At 43.3% G+C, this 7,868-nt stretch overlaps 1 long non-coding RNA gene across 1 annotated transcript; it reads left to right on the top strand.

The window, feature by feature from the left end:
- The first annotated feature begins 2,660 nt into the window (after positions 1 to 2,660).
- Positions 2,661 to 4,927, top strand: LOC128831036 (uncharacterized). The gene is made up of 2 exons (XR_008443728.1): positions 2,661 to 4,077; positions 4,188 to 4,927. It is a non-coding gene; the product is annotated as an uncharacterized LOC128831036 (long non-coding RNA).
- The last annotated feature ends 2,941 nt before the right edge of the window (positions 4,928 to 7,868 follow it).

Genomic DNA, 7,868 nt, shown 5'->3' with positions numbered 1-7,868 from the left:
GGTGAGCGACGCCGGCGGCGCCGGCTTGCGTCCTCCACCAGACAGTCCCCCGATATCGGGACAAAGTGCGTCCCAACCGATGTAAGGTTGGGACGTGGGACAAGTCTCCTAAAATCGGGACTGTCCCGATAATATCGGGACATCTGGTCACCCTAGGGGCAAGTCTCTTTGCTCCACACAGAGAGGAAACCAGCATGGCTCCAGGATTAAGCACCATGGCTCCAGGGGCATGGAAAAGGGTGAGCTCGGGAAAACAGGGGCTGTTCCCTCCTGGCCCCAGAGGCAGCGAAGGGCAGGCAGAGGAAAATTACAAGTAGGACACAAGGGGTGTGATTTAGCAAGTAAAGCTCAGCGGCATCTTCTGCAGTCAGGAGACAGCGTGGCTTCAGACTCTCAGCATCCAAAACAATCAATGTGCATTGGGAGGGGGAGGGAATTTAACTGTTTCATGTACCAGAGAGCAGTTGCTGCTCAGGTGCCTGTACCTTTGCTGGAAAGGGGACAAGCAGAGGCAGCAGCTGCAGCACAGGGCAATCCCAATGGAGACAAAGGGCTGAAAGGGGACCCAAGGGAGACAGCAGGGACAGAGGGTGCTCACAAGTTCGGGGACTACTAATGTCCTGGGTGATGTGTTTAATAACCCAGGGCAGCCTCATGCACTGAGGGAGGGACATGACCGAGGGGAATCATCCACGCATGCAGGTGGGCAGGCTGTGTGGTTTAATGGGGTAGTCAGCGGAACTGTGCAGCAAATGATCAGTGAAGTGGTTTCTGAGATTTTCTCCACAGCATTACAGCGCTTCCAAAGGGCACAAGGTCACCTAGAACCAGGAAGTTCTCTTCCACTGAACACAAGGAATGGCAGTAATGCTGATTCCAGTGGTGAGTGTTGTTATCTGAACCACACAGAGGTTGGGGGGATGGGTGGCAGAGGTGGTATCCAGCCTCCCAGCCTGGCAAGGGGTGGCAGTTGAAGGGGCCACAGTGAGGTGCAGGGATGGTGCTCAACCAGTCCCTCAGTGAGTTCACCTGAGGGAGACAGGAGTGAGCCTATCGGGGTAGTAAATACTTTGGGCCCAGGAGTGGGAGGTCCAGAAGCCTGGGCAGACCCACCTAGGGGTGGCACCTTCAGTGGGGGCACTGATGGTATTACACAGCTGCTGCAAGCTAATTTGCATTTACTACAGCAGCTTCAGGCAGCTAGGTGTGAGGGGTCTGTACAAGGTGACAGGGTAGGCCCAGCATGGGCTCAAGTTTGGGCAACAGGACGGGCAGGCCCCCGGCAAGGGTAGCAAGGCCCGTGTTGGGAACGAACTCCCTGGGCACATGGGAACAGCCATCAGGGCATGTATCCTCATGGGAAACAGCGGAAAGGGAAGATCACAGGGAGGAAACAGGAATGGGGGTGGCATAAGTGTCAACCGCAGGTTTGGCGCGAGTGGAACAGGGTCTAGGAAACAGAGCACGAGCTGGGGAGGGGGACAAGCTGGGGCTGGTGTGCGGGGCATGGGCTTCAATGCCAGTTAGGCTGGATGTGTTAAGGGTTCTCCTATGGATTCCCCTAACAGAGCAGATGGGGCATATTTGTGGGAGGGGTTTACAGCAGGATTTCTGATCCCTTTTGTGGGAAATAGAATTCATTTGATGTCAAAAAATGTAAAGACAGTAGCTGGGATGGGACATGTTGTTCAAAAAAAGATTGTACAAGAATTAAAGGAGGGCAGGATAGTTGGGCCATTTAATCAATTGCCTATAGGATATTTGAGAGTTTCTCCCATGGGGTTGGTCCCCGAGAAGACCCCAGGGACATATCGATTAATTCATCACCTGTCATATCCACAAGGTGGCTCTGTTAATGATGGAATAGACCAGGCACTATGTTCCGTACGCTATTCCTCCATTGATAAAGCTGTTCGTATCGTTAGTGCGTGTGGCCCTGGGGCACTAAAGGCTAAATGTGATACCAAGTCTGCTTTCCAACTACTGCCACTGACCCATTGGACTTTGACCCATTGGGTTTCTGTTTTGAGGGGCAATTTTATTTTGACAAGGCTCTGCCCATGCAGTTTTCGAGAAATTCAGTACAATGTTGCACTGGCATTGGTGCAGTCAGCGGGACTAAACCAAGTAGTGCATTATTTGGATAATTTTTTGTTTGTAGGGCGAGCCAGGTCAAATGAGTGTGTTCACCTTTTGGACACATTTCAGACCCTGGCTAAAAAGTTGGGGGTACCCCTAGCAGAGGAGAAAACAGAAGGCTCTTCCACTACGTTGACCTACCTGGGGATTGAGCTGGACACCAGGGAGGGCATATTTCCGCTCCCTCAGGATAAGCATCAGGAGATATTGGGGTTTCTCCAGAGAGCAGTAGGGGCTAAAAAACTCATGCTGCAGGAACTGCAATCTATTCTGGGGCACCTGAACTTTGCTTGCAGGGTTGTTGCCCAGGTGCTGGCGTTTTGTGCCCGGCTGGCAGCAGCAACGGCCTGCATAGCCAGGCCGCACCATTACATACCAGTCACTAGTGAGTGAGAGTGAAGGAAGACTTGAGGGTGTGGGAAAGTTTTCTGAGTCGATTTAATGGGGTATCATTGGGGAGGGATGAATGTTTATTACAAAGGGGATTAAAAATCCACTCGAATGCAGCAGGAGGGGTGTTTTATCAAGGCAAATGGTGTGCATAAAAATGGCCCGCCACCTGGACACAAAACGGGATTGTGCGTGACATGACCTTCTTGGAATTTTCCTCCATTTTAGTTGCGGTGGCGATTTGGGGATCGGAGCTGACTAATAAAAGGCTGTGCTTCTGGTGCGACAAGATGGCAGTGGTACAGGTTATCAGTTGCCAAACTTCCAGATCGCACAGGGTTATTAAGTTGGTAAGGGCATTTGTTCTAAAATGCTTAAACTTCAACATCTGCTTTTCTTCAAAGCATATGCCGGGCATGGATAATGGCATAGCAGTCGCCTTGTCTCATTTTCAGGTTGAGAGATTTCGTAAGCTTGCACCAGGGGCTAGCAGTGAACCTGAGCAGATGCTGCTGGCTCTCTGGAACCTCGGAATGTGTTGTGGTCCTTGTGGCACATGTTCAGTGCAGGTACTCTATAGGAAAGGCAGCCAGTGACCGGACAAATGGCCTGGTAAAGGACTTAAAAGGAGGTACTGGATAATGAAACAGAACGGAGGAGGGGGTTGGGGACTCCTATGATTGGTACAGCTGGGAGCCAATAACCTTCCCCTCCCATTCTCATAGCCCTCCTTAACCCTTTTACGAGGGTGGTGGATAGTACGGTCCAAGCCATGAGTCGGCTGGGGGACCTGGATGGAAACAAAGGGGGGCTGGTGGAAGCCCCGGAAAATTGATTTCAATAAGCATAGATTTTCCTGTATTGTACACTTTAGCTGCTGGGTAGTCCCAGACATCTATATAATAAAGTTGCGGCCTGATTAAAACCCATAATTAATCTCCTGTTCTTCTTGCGGTGTACCCAGACAATGATTAGTAATAGACTGATGGTTTTTAAAAGGGCACAGTTGTTTCTACAACTTTGTGTCATTTCAAATATGTATTGGCTGGATAAAGTGACCTCATCAAACATACCCAGTCTCACAGGGAGAACTGTGATTCAGGGGGTTTCATTGCCAGCAAACACAGTAATGGAGAAAAAAACACAAGATTAGGGTTGTGGTTACTTGGTTGGTTGGCTGGTTTTTGTTGTTCCTCCCTCCCCAACTTCCTTAACTTGGGAATGAACTGAGTATTCAAGAAAAATCAGGAAATAATAGCACTGATAAGTGCCAGGTACTATGCAAGCTTCCTCATACAGTATTACTAATGTATCTACTTCCTGATTGTCTGTAGTAATCTTGTTGATTCCAGAACAGAGATACTAGTCATGCAGTGAACAAATGAAGAATGGGATGAGGCCATCAAAATCATTTTGATTTGTGACATATGATTTGAACTCTGCTCTCCAGAGGTGAAAGGTCCATGCACTGGATCACCTAGACTTTGGATATTCTTTGAATGTTGCATTTTTATTGCACTGATATCCTACAAAGAGTAACTGTGGAAGGTGAGATTGCATTTGTCTTTTGCATTACATGAGTATCAGGTTTTGGGGAGAAGATCAATGAAGCAAATGCAGCTCTTTTAATTATCCCGCCTATTTGTTTTGCTTTATAGAATGGACAAGAGACAGTTGACATGTTCCAAACCTCAAGGCAAAGGATAAGCAAATGTCCTGCACAGAAGATCAGCCAGCTGGCACTATCTACTGCACCAGGCATGTTTCCAATTTATAAAGTAGAATATTTAACTTACTGGTGCAAAACACTTACCTTATTGCCAGCTATGTGAAACAAAATTAGTTATAGTCAATTTAGTTATGTACAGAAAATAGAAGTATAATCAATCAATTCATTTAGAATTATTCCTTACACACCCTACCCCCATTGAATAAAGGAAACAACACATCTCATGAATGATTATTTGTAAGGCGAAAGGAGAACACACATACTGTCGTGATTAGATAATCTCAAGGAGGGGATAGCAAAAGACAAAGGAAACAGTGCACTGAAGGAAATTCACAAAGAAATGTTAATACTTATTGCCAGTACATTTTGAGTTAGCTGTTCTGTTTTCTTTGCTACTTCTTACCAGCTGTACCTCTCAAAAGATACTTTCTTTGCTTTTTTTTTCTCCTCTTTGATGAGGAAATTAATCATGTTGGGGGATATCTTCAAAAGCATGAAGGCATGCTAGATGCCCAAATTTCAATGAAAGTCATATTTGCAACCTGGACAATGTCTTACTATATGTTTTCTAATGGAATAACTTCCCAGAGAAGTAGTTTGTTTGTTCACTTGAAGATGGTTTGTGTTTATGTATAGCCCTTTTATCAGCATAAAGTGATCTCAAACATCTATTTATTGTTGATTATTAACTTATTTTAACTATGCAAATTCCCCTGTGGTTGACAGCTCTAATTAAAAGTTAAGGGCTACATTTTCAAGTGTCCATTAATTATTTTATAATCAATTTAATACACTAAATCTTATACTAGCAAGGATCAGGGCTCCAATGTGCTAGCCACAAAGATAGTCCCTGCTCAAATTAGCTGACTGTCATAAAGTATTTCATAAGAAACAGACGGTGGGAGGAGCACAAGGGTAACAGTGAGATGATTAGTGTGGTAAGCAGTAGTCATAGTCCACCAGCTTCTCTCCCCATTGCTAAGAGTTTCATAAGAATCATGGCAGAGGTGTGTTTAAGAGATTTGAAGGCTAATACTGTGGATTTTTACAGGGAGCTCCTCCCATGTATAAGGGGCAGTAAGGGTGCCTCAGTTTTGGGGTGCCCAAGTTCAGAATCTTAACTTTTTATCAGAGCTGCATAATCAATGAAGGATTTGCATGGATGAAAGTGATCTAATAATTGAAGTCAATCTTTTGCTTACATTGTATAACTAACAAGATAAAATAAAGGAAAAAATCAGTCAGGTGAACAGACTAAATAATTCTCTGTGAAGACATTCTTGGGAGTGAACATCTTTGAAAACCTAACCCCCAAAATATAGGCACCCTATATTAATGGACACACTTGAAAATGTAGGCCTAAACTATTACAGAGGTTCTCCTCAAAATGGACAATACCAATTACTCTTGAAATGCATTGGAGATTATGGAGAAATATTCTCTCAGACACAACTTTGCTATGAACATTTTGTTCACACACATGCTGAAAGCCTCTGAGGTCAGTCAGGAACAAGTACAGTACAAACCACTTCCACTGAAAAAGAGATTATTGTTCTCTATCAAGGTTTCCAACTGCTGCTCATTAGCTGAGACAGCCAGAGTGAAACACAATGAATGGTATTTTTTTTTTCTTTTCTTTCTTTCCGGCTTCCAAGAATTTGAGCCAAATTCTGTCCTCAGTTACACCTGTGTAACCCGCTGACGTTAATGGGGTTACACAGGTGAAACAGAACAGAATGTGACCGTTGGTTTTTAATACACAGGGTATTGGAGCCAAATTCTTCTTTCCAAAGTAATAGAAAATCATTTTCCCAAGTCCCCGCACACGTGTTATGCTGTGTGATCTGAGGTTTTTTCATATCTCTAGCTCTATCCATTAGATTCGTTGCAATCTGAAGATCTGTAACTAAAAGTAGAGATGGATAAATCTTGATCTGGTGTACATGTACTCGTTTAAACAGACTTGTCTACTGTTCTTTCCCCTTTCACAGCTCTAACTTTTAGGGGATATCAGTACTATGCATGGTTTTCTTTTGGCTGCCTTGGTTGCTGCTGAGAGTTGCTACATACAGAGATTAAAAACTTGAACAAAAAATAACAAAAAACATTCATTTCAGAAACAATGCATTTTATAGTAGTAAATGCTCTAGCCCCAAATCAGCAAAGTATGTAAGCACAAGCATAGTATAAAGCATGATCTGAAGTCCCATTTAAGTCAATACGACTTGTACATGTGTTTAAAGTTAAGCATGTTTGTGTTTTGATAAACAATGCCGGCTTGCTAAATAGGGATCGATGTGCCAGATACAGAGCACATTGAAGTCAGTGGGAGTCTTTTAATTGACTTGAAGGATTTTGGATCACACCCATATGTGTAGTAGTACTTGCCGGACTGGGCCCTAAATTTGTTCCTGTTTATAATGCAATTGCTGACATAGTGGAGGAAAAAATTGGAGCCCGAAAAGAAATCCATGGGAAATCTATCTGGTGACTCCCGCTACCATTATAATACCAGGAAAAGTCTTGTGAGCTAAAAGAAAATATAACAAATGCAAAATGTTAAATACATTATGTTTTGATTCACACCAGAAAAATGGAAACAAATATGTATCTGAGATAAATGTTGAAGCAGTAAATACAGATAATGGTGATGTAATACATCTGTTTGGGGACTGTGTAAAACTATTGGGAAAATATACAGCAAATATTGATTGAAATGCTAGAAAAGGGGAACAATTCTCCGCTGAATGTAAGGCTGACTCCTTTGGGCTTTTCTCCTACTCTTTGTATGTCTTACAATCAGAAAATTCATCATTTTTTCTGCTCATATCCTTGCCTCTTGCTCTTAAATGCTGATGTAAAGTACCGTTACATTTGCAGTGCACAGCACGAAGTTTTATTGGACCTGCAATAATATTTATTAGGGACTATGCTACATATTATTGAGAACCATCTTCTAGCATCTTATCTGTTAACAAACTATTTACATATATACAGATAGAGTACTCCTGTAACATCCTTTTACATAATGGAGGGTGAGTCAGATCAATGAACTACATAATCTTTAAATGACTTGGTAACTTTATAGCTCTTCCACTTTAAGTGGTTCAGATAAGAGTTCCTTCATGCCCTTTGCCCTCAAGAGATTTCCATGACACTAGATTTACTGTCAATGCCTTTGCCAGCTTCTGAGCGTCACCAGTAGAGGAACTCCCCTCAGAGTCACCACCAGTCTCCATCCATACTGAGAACGATCACAGATTGAACCTTGGAGGTCAACTTTGTATATAACTACAGACAGAACACTCCTCTAACAATTGGCTTTCTTATAGAAATGGAAATCAGAAAAGGTCCCAATAGCACACAGAAGTTTCATAGTGCAAATAAGTCCTGCTAGATACAACAGGAATAAAGCTTCTTATATGCTCATTTCAATAAAGAAATAAAATAAAAGGCCATTGAAATGTAGAAGTTTGTAACTAGAGGTTTAATAGGGCAGGGAGATGTTAGCACTACATGGGTTTGGTTCGGGTCTGATCACACCTTATTCTGTTATGAACATTCCTTTATTAGAAAGACATTGTCAAATTGAAGGGAGTTCAGAGAAGAG

The sequence above is a fragment of the Malaclemys terrapin genome, chromosome 2 (assembly GCF_027887155.1).
Source record: "Malaclemys terrapin pileata isolate rMalTer1 chromosome 2, rMalTer1.hap1, whole genome shotgun sequence".
Taxonomy (NCBI): Eukaryota; Metazoa; Chordata; order Testudines; family Emydidae; genus Malaclemys; species Malaclemys terrapin.
This window is presented reverse-complemented; position numbering and strand designations above follow the sequence as displayed.